Raw genomic sequence first — 13,187 nt, 5'->3', positions numbered from 1 at the left:
TCTCAGAGAATGTGACACTTCAGCAAAAGAATAATAGAATTACTGGTAGCTAGTCAAGTGCAGTCATCCAGTTATTCTTTAATATTGATTAGAATTATTTTCTAAACGAAGGATTATGTCTCTAAACTCAGGAATTTACGGAGACACGTCACTGGCAGTGATCTCCATTGAGATAGAGAGACCTCCAAAGATCGGGAACGTGGAGGAACGTGATGCTGTAGTATCGCGAGACCCAGCGAGACGAGTGTGGTGAGTCGACTTGGCGGCGCGTAAGCATTTGAACAAACATTTTCGATCTTGTTTCATTTTTCCGCCATATTAAAATATTTCCTGCAAACTAACATAGCCTGTTAAGAGTATTAAGCTTCTGTCAGCCTGGAGGACCTGGAGAATTTCATTGACGAGTGTTTTAATACCTGCAACATGGTGAAGCCCAGAATCGCCACCACCACCCCCTCCGCCAAGCGTGAACGGCCTGAGGACTCTCCCGGGGCTGTGTCCTCTCCAGGCAGCGGAGTGAGCGATATCCTGGATTCGATTGACAAAAAGCTCTCCAGCTTTGATTGCCGCCTCAATTTGCTGGAGATCCTCCATAGAGAATTTCAAGGTCTGCGGGAGTCTCTGGAATTCAGCCAGCAGCAGGTGCGGGAGCTCGCAGCGGAGAACCAGGCCCTCAGAGAGACCGTGAAGACCCTGGGCAATGACACCGCCCGTCTCTCCGAGGAGAACCGATCCATCAAGGAAACCCTCCTGGATCTTCAGTCGAGGAGCATGAGGGACAATCTAGTGGTCGCGGGGGTTCCAGAGGAGGCAGGAGAAGACCCCGAGGCCACCGTGAGGTCTTTTTTAGAGGTCCACCTGAAGCTCCCCAAGGAGGAGGTGCAGAAGATCTCTTTCCACAGGGTTCACCGCCTCGGAGGAAGAAGGTCCGACCACCAGCGCCCGCGTCCTATTGTGGCTAAATTTGAACATTTCAAACAGAAGGAGTTGGTCAAGGGCCGAGGCCGAGAGCTGAAAGGCACGCATTACAGCGTTAATGACCAGTTCCCGGCAGAAATCCTCCGTAGAAGGAAGATCCTGTTCCCGCTGAGGAGGAAGCATCTTGCTGCTGGTTCGAGAGCGATTGTGGCCGTTGACAAACTTTACGTGGACGGCCGGCTGTTCCGGGACCCGGAGATCACCCCCTGGCTGTGCTGAAGGCTTTCAGATCCGCGCTGAGAACATCTGCGCTGCCCAGAAGAAACCCGCTAAACTTACTTCAATGAATGGGAAACCGGATCATCAATAATCCACACCTCGATCTCAGGAAAACAGTCTTTTTTTTCTTCTTCACCTCAGTCCCACTCATGTTTCTATTGTTGTTTTGTTGTTGTTTTCGTTTTCCCTTCTATCTCTTTTTTTCTTTCCTTTACTCTCCCCCCCCCCCTCTCCCCCCTCATCATATGTAAATCACCTGGAAGCAACTCATCCTCGGTAAGTATTTATTTATGCACGGAACGGGCGCGCGCGCACACAAGCGCACACACGGGCGTGCACATGCGATCCCGCACACACACGCCGACATACTGCAAACACCTCACACAGGCTCTCATAGGACGCACGCGACACGCAGCTCACATAGCCAGAAAACGTTCACGTGCACAACGCTTCTCAATGCGGGCACGCGCACACGGACTGGTACACAAGCACTACTTAGTTTTACACCTTTTCAGTCAGAGCAGTTATGAACAGTCTTAACATCGTTAGCTGGAATGTGCGTGGACTTGGCTCTGAGCCAAAGAGACTGAAAGTGTTAAATCACCTGGATGGTCTAAAAGCAGATATAGCTCTACTGCAGGAGACCCATTTATCGGATTCTTTGAATCACCTTATGTGCTGCTTACAATTTCCATTTATATACTCTGCCAGTTACAACTCCAAACAACGAGGAGTTGCTGTTTTAATTAATAAAAATCTTAATTTTACTCATAAGGATACAGTTACTGACCCAGAAGGCAGATTTGTAATCATTAATATATCCATTCAGAATAAGGACTTTTGTATAGCGAGTGTTTACGGCCCTAATGTTGACGACTCTTCCTTCTTTCACAGATTCTTCACCTCACTCTCAGTTCACTCTGACTCCACAATCATTATAGGAGGAGACGTCAACCTTGTTTTGGACCCTGAACTTGACAGACTCAGCACAGCAGCAAATCAGCGTACATGGCGGTCTGCAAGTATTCTAAAGCAGTACATGAATGATTTGGGTCTCTGCGACGCGTGGCGCTCATGTCATCCAAACACTAAAGGGTTCACCTTTTTCTCTCCAGTTCACCACTCACACTCCCGTTTAGACTATTTATTAATCAGTAACTCTCTTTTAAAAAATATTCAAAGCTCCAATATCCATCTAATTATTATCAGTGATCATGCACCAGTCTCTGTAAACATTTCTAGGGAAAAATCCACACCCTCTGGTACAACCTGGAGGTTTAATACGTCTCTGTTAAAGGACCAGGAATTTCTTGAATTCTTTAAAAAAGAGTGGGCAACCTTCTTAGACTTCAACAATACTCCAGACATCCCACCGTGCATTCTTTGGGAAACAGCAAAGGCAGTCATGAGAGGGAAAATCATTTCTTATTCAACGCACAAAAAACGCAAAGAGAAAGCAGATTTATTAGAATTAGAAAATGAAATCAAAACCCTGGAGACTGCTTATGCTGCTTCTGCACAGGAACACATTCTGAGAGATCTGAAAAATTTAAAGCTGCAGTTAAATGACATCATTAATTAACGAACACAATTTCAAATACAAAGGCTACGACTTGAAAGATTTGAAAACTCTAATAAATCTGGCAAATTTCTGGCTAATCAGCTTAAAATTAATAGAGAAAAATCATCAATCACCTCTATTACGGACCAAACAGGAAATGTCACTCGTGACCCGGTCAAAATTAATAACGCATTTGAAAACTTTTATAAAAACTTGTACACACCGCAGATCAATCCGTCAGAGCAAAGTATTGACTCATTTCTTAATAATGTAAACCTACCCAGGCTAAATGAGGATCAAATCACAAACTTAGATTCTCCGCTCTCGCTGTCTGAACTTCATGAAGCTCTGTTACTTATGCCCAATGGTAAAGCACCAGGGCCTGACGGCTTTCCTGCTGAGTTTTATAAAGAATTCTGGGAACAACTGGCACCAACATTTTATAAAACGGTCACATCTATTAATGAGAGCCAATCAATGCCACCTAACATGAACTCAGCCAACATAATTCTTCTTCTAAAACCAGACAAAGATCCCACTAGTCCTTCAAGCTATCGCCCTATTTCTCTAATCAATGCAGATGTAAAAATTATCTGCAAAGCACTAGCACAGAGAATAGAAAAAATCACTCCTCACTTCGACCAAACTGGATTCATCAAAGGCAGACACTCGGATGATAATGTCCGTAGACTAGTTAATATAATAGACTTTGCCACCATTGAAAACCAGGAAATGACGGTACTATCGCTGGATGCTGAAAAAGCCTTTGACAGAGTAAATTGGAAGTTCCTTATTGCCGCCCTCCATAAGTTTGGTTTTGGAGAAGCATTCATCAATTGGATCAAAATATTATATCACAACCCCAATGCATCAGTTAGAACTAATAAACAGACTTCAAACAGGTTTTTTTCTTGGAAGAGGAACCAGACAGGGCTGCCCACTCTCTCCTTCTCTTTTTGCTATATTCATTGAGCCTTTAGCTGCAGCAATAAGACAGAATGAGAGCATTATAGGAAAAAAAACCAAACACAGCCATCATAAAATTAGTCTTTATGCGGATGACATATTACTGTTTTTAAGGAATTTACATTCTGTAAATGAAACAGCAATGATCATAAATGAATTCTCCTCCATATTAGACTATTCCATTAATTGGAATAAGTCTGTTTTATTACCACTCAACAGGAATATGAAACAAAGACTCACAATTCCAGTTAAAACAGGAAATATCAAATATCTGGGTATCTACTTTTCCCCCAAAATATCAGAACTGGTGCAGCTAAACCACACCCCATTACTGAAAAGCATACAGGACGATCTAACACGCTGGACCAACCTGCCTCTGTCACTAATGGGCAAGGTAGCCACGGTTAAAATCAAAATCTTACCTAAGGTTAATTATCTCTTCTCAATGATTCCCACACAACCGCCATTAAAATGGTTCAAAACATTAGACTCATCCATATCAAGCTTTCTATGGAACAACAAACCTGCAAGAATTAGTCTAAAAACTTTAAAATCTGCAAAAAGCTGTGGAGGATTAGAATTACCTAACTTCCACAAATACTTTCTTGCAAATAGATTGCAATACATCTTAAAATGGTTAAAAAATAATCCAGAAACCAACTCATGGTTAGACTTGGAACAGGCGTTATGTGTGAAGATCAACCTGTCACAGCCAGTGTTGCCAGATTGGGCGGTTTTCCGCCCAATTGGGCGGTTTTTGTTCTAAATTTGCGGGTAAAAATGGCTTTGGGCGGGTATGCATAATTTGGGCGGTTTCAGGGTCTGTTCGGCGGGTTTTTTCCACTCATGAATACATAATAACGGACTACTTTAGGCTGGGTGGCTGTTGAAGTCTTATGTTCTGAAGCTCAGTGAACGCACCAGGTAGAGACGCTTAATGGGTTCTGTCATCTAACCTGTTGTTGGGGGTTTGCCGCCCCGCCCCTCCTCTTAGAAGTTGCGTTCTTTAAAGCTGACACCGCGGTCGTGTGTGGGCGGAGCTACGAGCTAACGTTATGGTCTGATCGCTGCATGTCTGTGTGTATCGATGCATGGTAGACACGGAGAATGTGGAGAGATCAGGTTTAATATTTTGGAGAGTTCTACTTGGTAATCATGTTTCCATGTTTGAGTTCATGAGATCGTCCCAGAAAGTCTCTCCTTCAACTCCCGCAGTGAAAGCTGCGTGTGAATCTGACGCCCGTGTTTCCATCTCTCTGACAGTTTGAAGCCAAAGCCCCTCCCCCGCCCCTCTACCTGCTTTTCCGCTCCACCTGTTCACCAGTTCATATTCTCTGCAGCTCAGAGTTGTTTTCCCCCGCGCTCCCGGTGTGTCCAACACAGAGAGCGCTAAATACGGTCATCATAGCAGCAGGTTGACACGGTAGTAGTCGGGGCGCTTTGGCGCAAGCGCAGCACAAGGATGGAAGAGGTTATACATAGGTTATAGCGGGTAAAGAAAATGAATGGAAGAAGGCCGGTCCGCTGAAGAAATATTCAATGCTGTACTCCTTTTATTAATAGTCTGGCGGGTTTTTTCGGGGTCTGGCGGTTTTTAGATGACTTTTGGGCTGGAAAACTGTGACTCTATCTGGCAACACTGGTCACAGCTACCATTTATTAGCCAAACAGTTAAAAAACAGGATTGTTTCAAAAGCATTAATATAAATGCCACTTTAACAGCCTGGTGGGAATTTCTCAAAATATCAAAATCATCAATTCAACCGTGCAAAATGACACCCATCTGGAACAACCCGGACATCCTTATTAACAAAAAAATGATTCACTTCCCAGCTTGGCAAGCAGGGGGCATAAAACAACTAGAGCACGTAATTATTGATAGAAGATTCATAACTCTCCAGGAACTTCAAGACAAACATGGAATAAATAACTTCTTGGAATATCAGCAACTTAAATCAAGTATTACTAAAAAGTATAAATTTAAAGACGACGATTTAAAGCTACCAGATGTAGTTACCACTCTGATTATTTTTTCAATGAATAGAACTCTCTCCAAAATATACAAACTTTTATGTAATTTAGATAACAACATTGCCCTTCCAAAAAAAAAAATGGGATGCAGGTTTGAGCATCAGCACAGATGAAAGCTTCTGGTCAGAACTCTGTATAAACACCTTTAAACTGACAAAAAGTCCAAATCTGCAGCTAATCCATCTCAAAACTCTTCACAGAATTTACTACACTGGACAGAGGATGTTCAAGATGGGTCTCAGTAACTCAGACATTTACGGGCTGGGGCGCTGCGTGGTCCTCTGGGCTTGGGTGTGGGGGTGCGTGGTGGTGGTCTGGCTTGGCCTTGGGGGGTGGTCCCTTTGCCTGCGCTGGGGGGGTTTGGCGGGGGGCCCTGCTCGGGGGGGGGGGGGGGGGGGGCAGCGGCGCCGGATGGGCTGCCCATATGCACCTGGGGCTGGGATCGGCCCTTCCCTGGCTCTGGGACGGGACAGCCCTCTCGGGGCCCCCGGTCGCTCTGGGTGTCATCCGCTTCGGCTGCGGGGTCTGGGGTGGTGTGGGGTGGGGGGCTTGTCGGCCCTGTCATGTGGGGGGGGGTTTCTGGGGGGGGGGGCATTATTGGTACGGGTCGGGGGGGCTAGCGGGTCGGGGTCTCCGCTGAGGCAATCAGTGGTTGCCTCGGCCGGTTGGCCTCCTCGGTCCCGTCAAGGCCTGACCAGAGCTCCTCTAGGGCCGGCGTCTGGGGGTGGGGGCCCGGGCTTGCTCCGGGGGGGGGGGGGGGGGGGCGCTTTCTGGCTCCTCTCTCTCTGTGTGGGGTGGGTGGTGCCGGGCTTGGGGTGTCGGCGCCTCCGGGGTTGGGGCCCCTGGGCTGGGTGGCCCTGGCCCCTTTGCTGGGGGGGTGGGGGGGGGTGGGGGGGGGCTGAGGGACAGCTGTTTGACCACCGGGGCACAGTCGACCAGCTGTCCCCAACTTACCCCCTTCCTCATATAACCTCATATTAGGGTGTGGGGGTGGGGGGTCTAGCCTGCGATGCGCCTTGGGGGGGGGGGGGGTTACTTGGCAGTGGCCCCCCTCCTATGGTTGCCGTATGGAGTGGGCCCCCCCTCTTTCGGTTTTATTTGCACCTTAGACATGTAGGGTCCTTGGTAGGGGGGGTGCTTGGACATCACTGCAAGCAAGCAGCAGATGTCCTCCTGGCACCCTACCCGCCAATTTTAACCGCACCTTAGACATTTAGGGCCCCTTGGTGGGGAGGGTGGGGGGACATCACTGTGAGTAATCAGGAGATGTCCCCTTAGTGCCCTACTCGCCAATTTTAACTGCACCCCCCTTAGTACACACACCCCTCCCCCTTCAATATATACATTCCAACATAAACACACACACATGCACACACACACCCTCTCAAACACACATACACGCACACACATTTTGCAAGGAAGGGGGGGACCTGGGTCCATCTGTCCCCTACCCCTTCCCTGGTGAGGGGTGCGGGCCCCTTGGCGATGGCGGCCGTGTCCCTTGGGTGCCGGCTCCCTGGGCCCGGCGGTGCTCTCTCCGCACGGTGGGGGGGTTCATATTACATCTGAGCCGGGGTTGTTCGTGTCCCTGGGGGGTGGGTTCTGGCCCTTGCTCCTGAGCGCTGGGCCCCGCCAAATTTCCAACTGTGGCGGAGCCTGGTCGGGCCATATTTATAACACCCCTTGTGGGCCACCCTTTTTTCCCCGGGGTTCCCCCCTCCTGGGCGGGGGCGGCGGGCCCCTGCCTTGCTCCTCCCTGGACCAACCGTGGGCCGGGCGGATGGCTGCCTGGAGTGCGGAGCGGGTCTCCCTTGGGGGGGTCCTGGCTCGTACCTGGGGTTGGGGCGGGGGGATGCCCGGAACTCCTGGGTGGTGGTGGGGTGCTCGTCTGGGGCTGTGGGCATCCTTCTCCGGTGGGGCCCTGCGTTGGGCTCTTCCGGCGCGGCGGGGGGGCTGCTTTCCTGGCTGGGCTGGGGCGGCGCTCTCATTCCCTCCGCGCCTCCCTGGTCTCTGGCTCTGGGGGCCTCGCGGCGGTCCTGCTGGCCCTGGCCTGGGTGGCGGTCTTGGTCGCCCAGGGGACGGTTGTTCCCTGCCTGTTCCCGTGTGGCGTTGGGGAAATTCCGGCTGCCGCTGCTGCTGCGGCGGGGGTCTGGGTGTAGGGGTGGCTGGGCGCTCCTCCTCCTTCTTTTCACATTCCACCATCCATTTTAGAAGAACATAAACACTCACCTGAGCACAGGTGTTAGCTCACCTTTGCACTTATAGTTTGCATGATTGAATGAATGAAAGATTTCACACTAGTTGGTTTAAAGGCATAAGTATGCGTGTGTGAACACTATCTGTTTTGTGTACATGTTGACATGTGAATATTTCTTGCAGCTAGCAGGTGTGTTGATAATATTTGAGTGTGTGGGAACAGGCCCCGCCCTTTTTGTACTACATTTGAACTGTAACGTAACGATAAACAACCAGTAAACCTGTCTGCTCTATGCTGCTTCATGGTCTTACCCCCCCCTCTCACTATCACCCCCCCTCTGACATCCCTCCCTCTTCTTCCTTTCTTTCCTTTTCCGTCCGGTCCAACACCAAAGATTTTCAATCATGGTTGAAATGAATAAAGTTTGGCCTCAATTACAAAAGGGGTTTGTTCAGTCACACCTTTGGTTTGTCTGAAGATTAATAACCCCTCTTGTTAAAGTAAAATATGTCCAACACAAGAGGCCCTCAGCTCTCATCTGCCTGCCTAGCTGTTGGACAGGACATGTTAAAAAAAAAAGAGATAGAGAGACCTTGAAAACCGAAGGAAGAAAATGAACACTTCTACTAACAGATTATCCATGTATTTGTTCAGAAGGAGCGGTGCACAAACTTAATTTATAAGTAAAAGAAAGGCAATAATAACAATTTTGGTGATATTTTTCTATGGTAGTTTGTAAACAGAATGTGACGGGGTCCCGTCAGGAAATAATGCAGAGGAGCCAAGGTGAGGAGGGTCGTTCTTTATTCAGAACCAGTTGACACCACAGTTTCTCAACGCAGGGCCACACAGCGCATGGCACCTCCGTCACTCCTTTCACTACCTGTGGTGCTCCCTTTTGAACGCTAAGCCACGCCTGTTGCTCTCAATTATTGTCCAGGTGGCAACACAGGTAGTAATTTTAAAACATAAAACACATAAATACACAAAAAATAAAACACGGTGTGTCCCCCCCCTCGTCATCTGACGGTGCCACACTGTCACACAGAAGAAAAATGTTGAAATGACATTTTAAACAGACTTTGACTGTTGCCAACCAAATGGTGAACAAGCTACTCTGTAGTATTGATGTGTTTTGTAAATCTGATTGATGACATCATTTTTTCACCAGCCGTAAACCTCACCTCACAATAATGTTTACTAGATCAGTTACCAAAATGTTACATTTTTCATTTGACCTCTTAAAAAGTAAGTTAAAAGCAATCAAAGTGTTGACTGTTGTGAGCTAAAAGGATATGATGAAATCCCCACATCCTCATATTACAAGTATTTTTTTCCCCAGAAAGTGATACGTTGCACTCATGGAAATGACTCTATAATTACAAATTAGCAGCCAGTAAGTGCCTCTTTGAGAGCTTAATGCAGAATGCAGAGGAGATGTGTGAAATTCCATTATGAACAGAGCAACCATCTCGTTGAGAGCTTTTTTCGTGGGCCAGGGTGACAACCATTATAGATGGGAGAACCAATTACTTCTTCCTCAACATGCAGTATTTATAAAACACTTAGCTAGCGGTCAGCAGGTTAATATTTCATTCACAGATAAGGCAAAACCCTGTAACCTGAAAAAAAAAAAGTTTTAACCACATATGGAGCTGAGCTGCCTCATTGTCACTAACCCACCTCCCCACCCCTCTCTTTATATCCTTGATTAATAAGGGCCCTTTTCATGGCATGTTAAACAGGTTTTGGAGTGTAATGTATTGAATACTGTATGTGTGGTTTAAAGACTCACCCTTGTAATGGGACATTGATCGAGATCCAGTTTTTTCTTCAGCCTCAGAGCTTAGATGGAGGGGGCACAGATTAGTTACTCAATAAACAATCTGGGAAGGCCGGGGTCATTTTCATTCAATTAGACTTTGTCAGTGGGGGATTGATAGATCGCTTTCGCACAGAAGATGAATGTCAGGCTTTTTTATTGCACAACACATCCAATACTTATCTATTCCTTTTGCTTGCAATTATGAGCCACTAAAATATGCCCAATCCACAGTAATGTTCTAATAAGCCACCTCCATCATCTTTATTCATTAATCTGACCAGAACTGCCACATAACTAGTAAGCTCTAGTGAAAATTTCTAAACTGAGATTTTTTTCTTTCTATGACTCAGGTTCTTGACAGTAAATTTGTTTACCATTAGTTGAGCCTGATCTTAACGATTCCTGTTTATCCTTTTTAAAAGTCTTAGAAAGCACCTTCTGGCTTTGAGTCTGCAGGGACATGTTAAGATCTTTCCAAGGGACTCCAACTAATCAAGACAATTAAAGCAAACCCACACCAACCATCAAGTAAAAATGTTCAAGGAAGGTAACGACTTAGGTGGGTCAGCAGATGCTTGCAGGATTAAAAGACAAAAGAGCACAATCAAGTTTCAAAAAGCAACTTGTAATGATCGGAATCGCTGTTCAGCTTTAGTGTCTCTCATTCTTTGTGCTTTTAGATAAACAATTTTTAAATTATGACACGTGACCAGCATGGGCTAGAGCTTCTTAAGACTTAAGAACAAGTAAATTGTTTAATCTATGCCTGCGAGAAGAATTGAATCAGTTAGTTCAAAAGGGGCCAAAGTCCAAGAGGTTTGTTTTTCCAGGAAATGAGTTGAATTGCATAGCTTAAAGGGGAGGCTACACCAAATGATAATAATTTACCCAGATTTAGTACCAGTTCATAGCTTACAAATGCTATAATATGACGCACCTCACTTTTATAATTTCAGAGGACTAGAAACTAAAGTCTCTGGACTTGGGCCGTTCTTGAAATAAACAGGGGCGCTGCCATATTGGATAACTAGTGCTGCCATCTATGGGATAAAGCAAAACCCATGCAAGAGAGGCCCAGGTCCAGGAATTTTGCCCTAATGCATTTTAAATGTCAAGCACAGTCAACACATTACAATGGACTTGGGACTTTTTTGCACATAATCAGATAGCTTTTCCCTTGAAGACCTAGAACATATTTATAATATCTCTATTTTGAAGAAAATGTGGACTTGGGCCCCTTTTGAACTAACCGATTCAATTGTCATTTCAAAGATTTGAGTTTGTTTACTGTGAAATTGTGAGAATAGTCATGGTTGCAGCATCACATCTCAATATTTGCAGCCTTGTTTTTTTCCATTGAGGAAGGTGGTACCCAAACCCTTAGACTGCCTCTGTAGGTACCATAACCATTCGGTCTGCAACAACTGATTGGGGTCCTTCGACTAGTGCTGACATCACATTATGTTATTGGCTGTCCATTGGTCCGATGACGTTTCAGATAGTGATTGGTCTGGACAAATTACGATGCTACCAATGAAGAAGATATGCGGTCCTTTGTAAACAAACAGAGCTCTGACATGGAGCGAGATTATCTTCTGAACGTGCTTTTTTTATTACGATTAACATTAAGTGCATTTGCAGCCGAACGGACAGCATCTCCGGGCCGCACACTGTAACATAGCACCCTCCCTCCCTGCAAACACGAAGCTGGAAAGACTCCAGCTGCTCTGCTCAGAGACACGGTTCGCTTGTGTGGAGCAGCCAGTTCATTCTAACAGCCACAGATCTTTTTACAAAGTGGGTTGTGGCAAAATCTCTCTATAAACACAAAGAATAATGTCAGACACAACTTATGAGGGAAAAGAACTTTAGGTTACCAAAGGAAACGTGAAATGAAAATATGTATAGCCCGAGCAGATCTGGACGCTATGTAGTTTATTCAATTGGGGTAACGGTAGTGCAGGGGTGGCGAAACGCATGCGGCTGTCGGCCAATAATAATGTGGCTTTTTGCCTCTTACCATATTTTCGATATACCGTATTTTCACGACCATACCACTATTGTGCGGTGCACCTAATGTGTTGTCGCGTGACTTCGGTAAAGAGGACCTAGGAGAGAACAGCATGAGAACGGTAAGGAGAGGAGTGAGGACACCCCTACCCCCTGAATCGTACAAAAGTGCAGGTATGTGCATAATGCAGAACAACATCGTTTTGGAAACACTGAAAATGCCGGCTGCAAAGAGACACGATTACGAAGCACAGTTTAAATGGCAAGCTATGAGCTACGTGGAAGAACATGGGAATCGAGCAGCTGCAGAGAATCAAAGATGAATGAATCCATGGTTAACAAGCGGAGGAACCTGGAAAACTCCGACAAGTCAAGAGGACACAGCTGAGTTTCCGCGGAAATAAAGCGAGGTTTCCCAAGACCGACTTGACTGAAGGCTGTAACGCTTGCAGAGGAAATGAAAACTGAATATTTTAATCCTTGTGCTATCCTATGACCCCACCCTTACATTTACGTGTTCTCCCTACCATGACAAAGGTGGATAAAGGTGAAGAGGATTTCATGTAATCCATGGACACCAGTGAAGATCACAAATCACTGAAGAAAAAAGGTTCAGCGCACTGTCTAGTGGGGTCTAGGTGACCTCACTTCCTATGTTAAATTGCCTAAGATAGCATGTTTTGTTCTATGAAATGGGGCCATCTTTCCATCCAGGAGAGAACTACAGTCGCGCAGCAACTTCCAGCGGATTACAATGAAAAGCTGTCCATCTTCCGCTCCTTTTACTGTGAGGCAGCGCCGGGAGAGTTACGCCACACTTTCTGAATGGATTGTAGATTCTTTGGCTAACGTGTCTGCTTGCACTGCTGTCGAAGTACAGGAAAGCCGGCATCATTGATGAGGAGCTGCACGGCAACGAGAAGGACTCTGACGATGACGAAAGGGAACCTGGCGTGTTTAATAGAAATTTAGCCCAGCTGTTCATTTCAGATACAGAAGATGAGGACTTTGATGGATGTTTGGTTGCTGATTGATGATCACAATCAACTCAGTTTTGATCCTGCTGCCTTTTTTTAAACACACACTAGCATCCATGTTTTACCAGTATGTGTGAACGTGCCTGCGCCCTAAAACCTAACACCTTTTGTATGTGTTAAATACAGAAAAAGCACCCATAACTGAAAAATACGGGTACCATGGCTCTTTGCCTCATTTCATTTTATTTTTTTTTGCCTCTTAAACCACACTCAAATCCATCAGAAGGTTATAAAAACTAATAATGATAATAAAAATAATTTGGCAGAGTTTGGAAACTATGTGTCCGGAGCAGCAAATACTTTAATATTCCATCAATCCTCAGTTTTTCATGCAAATAGTCAATTATTAGTTTTTAAACAAGA

Source organism: Oryzias latipes, chromosome 6, assembly GCF_053564925.1.
Source record: "Oryzias latipes strain Hd-rR chromosome 6, Olatipes_Hd-rR_3.1".
Taxonomy (NCBI): domain Eukaryota; kingdom Metazoa; phylum Chordata; class Actinopteri; order Beloniformes; family Adrianichthyidae; genus Oryzias; species Oryzias latipes.
Note: the sequence above shows the minus strand (reverse complement) of the source record.